Raw genomic sequence first — 11,177 nt, forward strand, 5'->3', positions numbered from 1 at the left:
TAAGTGTTTCATAAATCAAAGCTTGTACTTTATTCTCTGAAATATTGAGCTTTTCAGTATTATCTGAACATTTTCATAAATGAATGAATAATTATTCCATTAGTCGATTCTTATTCACATTACTTTTTAATAGTATCACAGTTGTATTCGTGTATACACCCCTTCAAATCTTATTACACTTTAGCTAATACACAGTATAGAGCTGTTGATCAGACCTCAAAGAAATTTAACATTAACTTGAATTTAAATCTTCTGTAACTTCCTGTTAGGATAAATAGGAATTCTGTGTGAATTAAATGACAGCATTTTCATTACTAGAAAAACACGAGACAGTCATAGAAAGAAATCCAATCCAGAATACGTGGAGTTTGTAGGTTACAGACATATCAAATGTTTCTCAACGCCCGCAACCCTGTAAGAAGCTTCCAGAAAACCCATCAACACGTTCTGAAAATACCCGGTGGTCATTTGATAGCGGATATTTTTTTAATGCTGACTCACGTTCGTTTCTAAGGAAGTCTGATGTAGGCATGCCCAAAATACATGAACGAAAACATAATTTACGTTTAGAGCGTGACCCGGGACATAAGTTGGGTAATGTATTGTTCTCGGTGAATGTAAGATGTTGTAACAAACAGGAAGCTATTGATATGGTGTGAAACTAATCTGGGAAGAGAGGGAGGAAAGTTCTAAAATGGTCATAGGCTGCCCACCCACGCAAAGAAGGAAAAAAGCCCCCATTAAATGTTCAAGAATTGCGCACCTGTTTGTAGAAATGTGAACCCAGTTAGATCTCACAATTAAAATGTTCCTTTGAGCCAAGGTGTAGTTCCGAATTAACAACAAGACAGTTTAAGATCACGAGGCACTTATATCTTAAGAAGATCTCTTTCGATGCAATCTATGGTCGACTTGCCTGTCTTGCAATCTTCACTAGAAAAGTCAATAAATTGTCATCTGTCAAATCTCTAATCTTTGGCCGGCAAGAATTCAAACCTAATCCTTCTACGTGGTGACCCTTCTGAACTTTCTGGCAGCTATCTCATGTGCTGCCCGAAAGTTCAGTTGGGACTCATTTTTATTGTGCAGCTTCTGGTGGTTGATTGGGAACGCGGCCCTAGAAAACATGTTCTGACATGTTTCATCGTACATTAACAATATTCATGCAAGAATCGGATTAGTCTGCTGCTTGCCACAGGAGTGGAAAATTGGAACAGGCTTTTATTTTATGTCTTAAAAGTGAATGAGCATCATTGGGAACAAACAAATCTTTATATAGAACAAGAGTCGACTGCCCAAAAATTTTCGTTGTGTGCGACTATTTGATGAAATTATTGCATACAGCGAAATATTATTCACCAAATTGTATTTGGTATATTCAGAAGATCTTTACATCCATTTGCTGAAGAGTTAAGATATTTGGGCGTAAGCAAAGATAGTTCAAGAATCTTTAAGCAAAGAACAAATACAGCAATGGAGAGTTCTGATCTTACAAGTAGAGTTTAAGAAAACAGCAATATTTTGCGGAAGATTTTATTTGGTGATGAAAGATGGTTATTAAGGTATGGTCTAAAAGAAAAATGTCTGTGTTCAATAGAAAAATTCCTCGTTTAATCAGAGCACGGATACGAAAATCAAACATGACAACAAAGTCAGCTGGTTTCTTTGAATGGGAATTCAGCTCTTGCGGTCAAACAAGAAGGAAAAAACCTCTTGTGGTCAAATCACTACATTTCGAAAAATGTAGTTATTTCTCCAGAACCTAGTAACTTCTCTTGTAATTTACTAGATGGTGAAATTCCTCCGCATTTTTGTATGAATTTTTAGACGTTCGGAAATTCACTGCTCTGTTGATCTGCAAAGAATATAACACGATTATTGAGGCACCTATTTAGATGACCCAGCTGAAAGACAAGCTGCACTCTAAAGTTAGATACGGAGCGCATCTTTACTTAGAACGGTTGATGAGATGCTAACAAGCTTCAAAAAGATGGCAGGCATCTTTCTATTTCAGTAAGTGGGGTGCATCATGGTGGAGCTCGCCATCAGAGTGTGTCAACATTGCAATACGATCCCGAAGTCCTAGATAAATCTTACTACTTATAGCTATTAAGCTACAATCAGGTCGCGTTGAAGTATCCCACCATGGAAGATTACGTTCAGTCAGACCGTCACGCTCTCTGACCTCGTGTCAACACTCCTGGAGGTTGGGGAGGAGTGGGGGTTATCCAGATTAAACTCTTAACGTTCAACAGCGAGTCAGATGATGTGGCTTGTTTACAGCACGTTCATAGCCCCGATATTGGCAAAAACTCGCAGGGATGCATCTGTTGACGCTCCCAACAGTTTTCATCGCTTGGCGGAAGAGCCGTTTCATTTTGTGACGGCGTGTCGTTGGGGTGGCTGATTTATCCTGACAACAGCCTCGCGCCGATGCGAGAGGCTCCGCTCTTCGCTTAGCCATAGACGTGGCCCCGTAACATGGTGTGTCGCCTGTCGAGAGAGATGTCGAAGATATTTAGACTAGGAACTTCTGACAACGGCAGACGAAGTGGAGCAGAGTTTTCTAGAATAAGAAAAGAAAGAAAGAAAATGGGGAAAAACACACACACATAAAAACACCGTACCAAGCAAAGAATTGAAGAAATCTGGACTGACGATTTTTCCTTCACTAAAACAACAGTGTAAATATGGTGCTCGTAGGACACGACATTCGTTGTTTGTTATTTATCTCGAACTCATTCTACGTATACTTCTATTTATACGTATTGTAAATGTCTAGTAACAACTTTCCATTGTTAACAACGGACACAAAGCAGGTTTCAAACCACCCTCCCTCTTCCAAGATCCATCGTTCTATAAAGCACTTCTATCCGACTGTTTCAGTTAATGATTCACTAAGTTTTTTTTAGCGTGCTGGTTCAAAACCGGTGTTGTGGAAGCCCTTGCGATGCTATGCGGAAGACATGGGATAATTTGGTATGCTTCCCAAATATAACACACCCGATCATGTTACTTTATGAAGTGCTTCAAGTACACCGGACGCTTGTTTTTCTTTCTTTTTCGTGATAATTGTGTGGACATTTGGAAGATTCAAAGCAGTTTATTGTTATCAGCAGGTGATGGCATGCAAGTTTGAAAAAGAGGTGGAAGGAGCCTTAAACGTATCAAGAATATTTAAAGTTATAGAAACAACATCAGGCGATAGGAGAGGCGTCCCTAAAGCAAGTTCAAAGTCAACTAAGAGAGTTACGACATTCGAGAATGACGTTGTCCTAACAGCGAGACATCATAAGAAGATAACAGGCAGGTAAATATTAACGTGAAAGCTTTTAGCTGCCACAAGAATGACAGTTTCAAGGACACTGTATACAAACAACACTTAAGAAAAGTGAGGAGGGGATTCTATACGGCTCGTGGTTAGTTTTCTTGACAGAGTCTGTATGATAGTGGAGAAAACCCTGTCTATGGAGTCACCATCAATAAACTGACTTTCTATTTGCAGATTATTCAGATTCGGTCTGGGAACTGGTTCTCGATGTCATCTCGTCTGCAGAAAATGCAAAGCACTTATCTATCCCTCTAACGTTAGGAATGGAACCACAGCAGCAGTCCTTTTCTCCGATGGTCTTGCGATGCATAAAGAATTGTCAAACGACGTGCACTGATATACATTTGTGTTAGTAGCAACGGCAACCATAAATTCGCGCATGGCGTACCACCATCTACACGTAACTCTATACAAGGGCAGAGCCTTCTAATACAGAATTCAGCAGACTGTGTTGCGCGTGAAGACACGGCTGCCTTTGTTCTCGCGCAGATGTCTCGAGTGCATCAAGAGTGGATCAACCGTTGAAGGACAACCAGTCAGAGGTCCCATGCAGAGCCAGCCACAAGGTATTGGCCAAAGGGAAGAGAGAAGGGTCCAACGTGCAGTCAAGAGGAACAGACGTGCCGTAGAGAAATTGGTCACGCAATACAACACTAGGTTCAATGACCCCTACAACGTGGACCATATTAATGTCGAACACTAGCACCGATAGTCTACTTGAATGTATCCCTATCGATAAACAGTTACAATCATACGCACCTACAGCGGGCATGGGAGAGTACCCACTGGACAGTGGATGGCTGGAAACGGGTTGCCTAGTCTGATGTATCGCGTTTTCAGCTGCACTGTTCAGATGGATAGGTTTGATGTACTCAACGTGAGGCTATCGAATTTCGCTGTGCGGAGAAGGTTGTACAGGTCATCGGAGCAGCGTAATGCTGTCAGGAGTGTTTGGGCTTGGACACCCATGAAGACTCTCCCAGGCATTTATCGATCAGCATCTCCCTAAAGACTCATGCAGGGAACATCACTTTTCGACCAAGCCACCCCATCTATAGTAACCGTCTTCCCAGACTACCAAGGCATCTTTCAATAGATACCGCTCCGTCTCATAGGGCTGCAGTATATGGCTAGTTCCGCAAGCGTGTCCCCATTTCTTCTTCCTCTATCCTTATTCTATCTCAAACCAATTGAACATATGTGGGAAATTTCAGAACGGTTCTAAGCCTAGATCCAGTGTCAAGGAATATTAGGCGATAGTGAGGGTGCAGCGTGGTCGACGCATGGGTTACTCTACTCTTGGAGCGTCGAGTGAAAGGTGTTCTCTGGACACCTTTCAGTTGCTTAGAATCTGTGCCGTGACGTATCCCGGCCGCGCTGTGCACCAAAGGTAACCAGGTTATTAAGTATGTCTTTCTAATGAAAAGCTATCTCGGTGTATTTGAGGGAGCCACCTCTCAGTAGTATACGGACGAGATCTTTGAGTCCAAAGTGAGGATATTCATCAGACGGAATGGCCAGACATGTCTCGAGACACAAGTTTGATGAGCACATCTGGATTGCTTTAGGCAAACCAGTTGGGGCGCATTGACCTCCTCTTAGAAATCACCACTGGCTGAGGTCTTCTCTAGAGTCCACAAAGCGTTACACCAGTCTTGTAAACATCGCGAGAGCTCGTTTGAGAGTTGTTTGGATGTCGTGGATGTTTAAACACCCATTATGGGGGACTGGCCCTCGCTTTTGAAAATTCATGCAAATAGAGATATATTTGGTTTCAAACTCAATAAATCGAGTAATACAATAATAATACTCTGTCACAAAAGGTTTGAAAAGTAGTTGGACAGCAAAATATATTTTTCTTGATATCTTAGGTTTTATGGTTGTACACCATTATGTAGTAATTTTAATATAACATTTATACCACATCATGTCTGAAGTTCTGGATTATCGGAAGCCCTTATATATCTTATTTCTCGTGAATGTAACAGAAAGCATCCTTATTAGTGTTGAGGACTTTGCCAAAATTTCAGAGTTCATGTCATTGAGGTTCGAGTAGACTGAAAATGTTTTTCCGATGAACCCTATGACTCGGTGCACTGATGAATGTAAATTTATCATTTCACTTGTTAAATTCACTATCCACTTTGCTCATATGCAGAGTGTGGTTAATATATTTTTGGACTTATCTCGCTGTTTAGGTCATGATATATTTTTGACACCATCTGAAATATTTCTGTTAGTCTGTCGATGGACCAATTCCATGGGTCTACAGATCTTATCTATATTATATCCATCGGCTCAATCGATTCAGGATTTTGAGGGACTTAAAGATAATTCCTTCTCAAATTTTTTGAAATTTAAATAGCTTTTAAATGAAAACACATTCGAGACACTTCAACCTCTCCAGAGACACATTCATAGAAGTGTAAAACTAACGAAACGTGGGATTCCTAAAGTACAGTGTGGTATATAAATTATTCACGTAATAAATTAGTAATTTCAACTGCTCGGTGACCCATCCGAAAACATATCAGCATCCGTAACACCACAGCATTCTAATAGAAAGAAAGAGGAGTTTATTGGAGTAGTTCATCTGCAGTATTTATTTTTCCACGAGTGGAATATCTGATTACTGCAAAGTATGATTAATCAGTCGACGGCTTGGAGCCGAGTACATCCAACATGTTAAGCAGAACGGGATCTTTTAGCATCTCTATTTATCCCAGTATTCGCGCATAATGCATGGGCTGCGTGTTGTCTTAGTCTCAACTGAAAGCACTTTCACAAAGATCTGCCCGTCCTGACACATACGATGCAGGCGACACAATTATCACCTGCATAGCGAGACGAGTTTCGGTGTTTATTTACGGCTCTCCGTAGATTATGGTGTACTCAAGGATGGCGTATGTGTCTGTCTATGTATGAGGTAAAATTTGATGGACATTTAAGTACTTAGCTCCAGCCGGAACAGCCGACAGAAGAGACGTTGCCCTAAATGCGAGTCTACAATTCAACGCGGACTGCTTTAATAAAGAAAGACATCGACTGATATTCAATAACATCTAGAAGGAATAATTTAGAAATATGTCTCGCTAATGTTCTCATTGGTCAAGCTCAAATTCTGACAATTCTCTGCACATTTCTGTATATATCTTATTCATTCAGTCACTTTCATTCGTATTCGATCTTCAACTTCTCCAACGTCCCTTATTTTTCATTATCTTTATCCCTCTTTGTCTGTTCATTCCGTCTCTTTACTCTGTTGAATATCCATCTTTATTGGATATTGGCGTAAAGCATGGTGAATCATTTGAAATGACCATAACAGAACTCGATAGACCCACGCGAAATCAGAGGATAATGCATTGCTCCCAATGGCTAAATGAATCACACGCATAGCAGATGTACCAGATATCAATCAACTAATTACCTCACATTGTGCTGTATATATAATATACAGAACTACCTGAAGTTACAATGTAGCCTCAGAAGACTCCACGAGATGGACAGACTCCCAGAGCATCACCATAACTGATAAATCACTTCAGAGTAAGCTCCCCATTGTGCGTTTCAAGTAAAGCACAAGAGAGAATACGCATCAGGTTATAGCCAATAAAGCACTTGCAACAGAATTCACCAATGGATATCCAGCAATTAGAAAACCAGCATGAACAGACAACGCAGATGATCAACAAAATGCTGATTTCAAGCTTAAAATTTCTCTATTTCCAAAAGCGTATTAACTGTTGATCTCCATCCACTCCAGCTCTGATTCCTTTGCCTGTAACCATTAACAGTGGAACTATTTGCTATGAAATATTGTCCATAATATCGGTCTCCATAGTGGTCAGGAGCGGGAGTGCAATAGCACACGCTTTGTGAGTAGACCTGACTGCTAAATATGTTCGATTATATCAATCCACATTGGAACAGAGCGGCAGATTATGGTCCATTCCCTCACGATGACTTGTTGAGGAGGCTTGCAATGGATTGACAATGGCTGCAGATTTATTCTTGTTATTTATAGGGTAATCTCGGTTAGAGAATACATTTTAAGTAAGCCAAGATTACTTCGAACTCTTGCTGTTTTTACAGATAAATGTTTATAACTTAAGGGAAATATTCTGCATTATCAGTGAACCGTTTTCCAGGTATGGCATTTAAGTTTTATAGGTACTCGTTATTATCAAAGGTATGTAAATTGTCAAGCGCACGTTTTGCGAAAAAAGATCGAAACTGAAGTTTTTTGGGAATTCCTTTTTCAGAAGATGTTTTTAAGAAGAGCAATTCTTCAAAATTCTACTTCTTGTGGTTGTTTTTCGACATATTCTAAAATCTGTTCTCCTTAGGCTACTATTTTGTTTCCCAATTGTCTCTCTTCTTGAGTTCTACCAGAATGGCTGACACACGACATTCTATCCACCTTTCCAGTGAGGATTTCCAGCCACTAATTACGCTGAACTCCTCCTCCAATTTTCTTACGTTCACTTATTACATCGTATTTTTCCTCTACTAAGATCACAGTTCTTTGAATGACTGGATGGATTTCTTTATAGATTGTCTTAATTTAATTAAAGTGAAGTTTTTATCAAAATTCTTTTCCCCGTAAAGTGTAAAATTTTAACTTATCCTGGTAGCTCATCTTAACTAATTATTTTAAAAAGGTTAAATGATTAATTAAATTTTGTCTTGAAATATCAGACGCGATAGAGCCAATTGAAAAACGTTGCCCAATTGCGAAAATGAAGAAACACCGTGACATTAACCATAGATTAAAGTAATCCGAGACTATTTTTTGTAAATTCTTTGTTTCCATCGTCCCAAAATTCTTAAATCTGAGCTGACAAGATATTCCAAGTATGGCCCTCAATAGGCTTGGATTTGTCCAGTAAGATGGTTGGAAAGTTAGTGTCAATGACTCATTACCACGTCTTGATGATGGAATATCAGTAGGGTACACCAAATTACTTTATACAGAAGATAATATAACCACTGGACTCAGTAAAATGAGTTTTCGACTGGAAAACCATGAAGCCCGAGTTAACTCGGGGTAATATTCTTTTTGATAAACTGCGAACCCGAAAAAACTCGGGGTAATTGTCTAAGTGGCTAACAAACAAAATTATTATATGAATATTCGCGATTCTTAGAAAGAAAAGAAGCGCAAAATATTTAATTTGATACATTATAGATTAAAATGCAGTTACCGCATTGACAATTCCACATTAAGTGCGAAAGAACGTTACTAGATGTTGATCTAGGAAAACTCGCAAATAATTGAGTCACAGAATATTCCATTAAGAAATATTTAATAAATACTGACACTTTTATTTTAATAATGAATTCGCTGCTTAACTGTACTGAAGTATTATGCATTTAGAAAAAAAATTTCTTCTTCGGAATCATCATTAAAAAAAATAATAAATAAATAAAGACGTAATTGTTTGTCAGACATTCTTCAGTTGTAGTTCTTTAATTTCATAAATTTGAAGACATCCACGCATCGTAACGAGATTTCCAAGTGTAGTCAAAACACCTGTTATCACAGAAGAGTTATTAGTGCCTAGCAACATACGGCTCTGGCCTGCACAGGCATTTGTTGATATATCACATTAGTCTATGGGATAGTCGTAGAGATTCGATTAGCTGCTGCTGCTAATTAAATGTCAACCCCCATAACTCTATACATACTTTAGCGGCATGCTCGAGAGAGAGAGAGAGAGAGAGAGAGAGAGAGAGTAGGAAGGCTTTTATACGTTAGCAGTCAATTGAAAAGCTTTTCAACTGAATGTGCCAGATCAGTGTTCTGCTTGAAACAGCTTGTCGAATACATGAAAACGTTAAACAGTGTCCAAATTCTATATTGTTTCATTTCAACCTCCTAAATTGTATATTGTGTATTTCATCCTACCCAAATTGTATATTGTTGCATTTCATCCGTCCAAATTGTATATTGTTGCAGTTCATTCCGTCCAAATTCTATATTTCTGTCAGTCTTCTCGAAATTTCGTCTGCTCATAAAGTCGTATTTTACAACCGATATCGATATTATTCAGGTAAAGGCTATTAAACTGGCAGACGTTAGAAATAAATATATTTTAATGAGAATATTAATTTCCGATTAGTTTTGTCGTTCATTTATAATGCTGTACTACATTAATTCTGTATTTCGGACTACGCGAGTTTAAAGTACTCGCATATTTTAAAGAATAAAAAATAAAATAAAACGCATGTTTTGTGGATTAATTAAATCTTAGTTAATTAGTTAATAAAATGGTAGAATAATATTACTATACATCTAGAAAAGAAAAAGAAAATTGAAGAACGTCACTTCCTGGGGTGGCACACCATCACTTTGCCAGATGTGATGGTGTGTTTTTATAAACAGTTTTATAGACATACTTAAGCTAAAACTCAAGACTTTACACTGTTTCTTTTCTTTTCTTTTCTTTTTTTAACCAGAAGCAATTTGCTCAGATAAGCTTGAAAATGATTAATTTTATTTAACTTTTATAGGTTTGCCTTCATGTAATCAAATATGAAAATCCGTCAGTGATTGTTCCAAAATATGTAGAATTAGTTTCGGTACTTGCTGAAGAATGTGTTGATAGCGGTGTCATGTATTAGTGAAAATTCGAGGTAATGGCTGATGAGCATTGATCTATATACAAAAGCGAATCCAACTACGGAAGTTTGGACTATTTAGTTGGTCTCAGACTAGGGTCGCATGGTTATCTGATTTGGAAATTGTAAGGGGAGTTTCATCCAAAGAAAGCTGGCTAACACCTTAGATAGACTGTGGTCAGTTTGTAGTTATTCTAAATATTCTACTCCACTCCACCATCTCGGACATCTTCCTCGTAATGAATGGGCAATAAAAGTTAACTTTCACCCCCTACCAAAGGGGGATCTTCAATTAATCTCTAAACCCTTATCAAAAGTGTTAATTGTGTAAAGGAACTCGAACCTTTAGAGCGTCCCTCATTCCCTTTCAACTTCCCTCCTGTTGCTAAACACCATTCTAGTAGCAAATCACTTTCCCCCAAATTGAATCCTTCACCCATTTTCAAGTATTCGATCAAAGCGACTTGATTGCCCACTTCGCCTGGGCCACAAAATTTTTCGGGAAAGGGTTGTTTAACTCCGCGATGGTTCTACAGCGTAGCGGTCGCTGTTCGCCCTCTTACCGATGATTTCTCTAATTCGGTTGTACATTAGCACCTTTTGAGGTGGCTAGCGTTTTAACCGAGAGGTAGTAAACGGCGTTATTTTTATCGCTGCTCGAAGTGCCTCGCAGTAGCGGAAACATAAGAAAACGACTTACCTTGGGTGAGGGGTAGCTAGCGGTAACGGGATGTTCAGAAACTTCTCCAGCTTCCTAGATAAACAGCAGTCCTCACAGAGCCACTCACATTATCCATTATATCGGTGTCGAAAGAGGGCGCTGAGAGCGCTTGCGTTATTCAGCTGCCGATCATGAGCTCCGAGCGGAACGCGGTAGAAACGTCGAACTCACGCGCCGTGGTGAACTACAAGTCCCCGCGTGCCACCTCACGTGCACCGAAAACTGCTGCCAACTGAAGCTGTCAGGCCGCTACCGTAGTTTATCTTCCGATGGAGCGTACTTTTGTCGCCTCTGCGCATGCGTTTTGCTTTCACAGAGGGGGGCTGGACGTCCGAAGCTGCGCTTGGTGAGTACGGATGATATTCTGGCTTGCAGATTCTTGTCTCTACCCCCCCTTAACTTTTCCTCCTAGCTTTCCAAAGAAATGGTTGCGGGTGACGTAGAAATTTTCCGGTGGTACGGACTGAGTTTTTTTTTTTTTTTTTTTTTTGGCGATACGGC

At 39.4% G+C, this 11,177-nt stretch overlaps 1 protein-coding gene across 1 annotated transcript in view; it reads right to left on the reverse strand.

Moving 5' to 3' along the window:
* LOC150077450 (LIM domain only protein 3-like) overlaps positions 1-10,862 on the reverse strand; it is a 155,589-nt gene extending 144,727 nt beyond the window's left edge. The window contains exon 1 of the mRNA XM_090386826.1: positions 10,656-10,862. The gene's annotated coding sequence lies outside the window, so the exon portion shown is untranslated. The remainder of the gene's footprint in view (positions 1-10,655) is intronic.
* Positions 10,863-11,177: the final 315 nt, after the last annotated feature.

The sequence above is a fragment of the Mastigoproctus giganteus genome, chromosome 12 (genome assembly GCF_048544385.1).
Source record: "Mastigoproctus giganteus isolate SK-2022 chromosome 12, ASM4854438v1, whole genome shotgun sequence".
Taxonomy (NCBI): Eukaryota; Metazoa; Arthropoda; class Arachnida; order Uropygi; family Thelyphonidae; genus Mastigoproctus; species Mastigoproctus giganteus.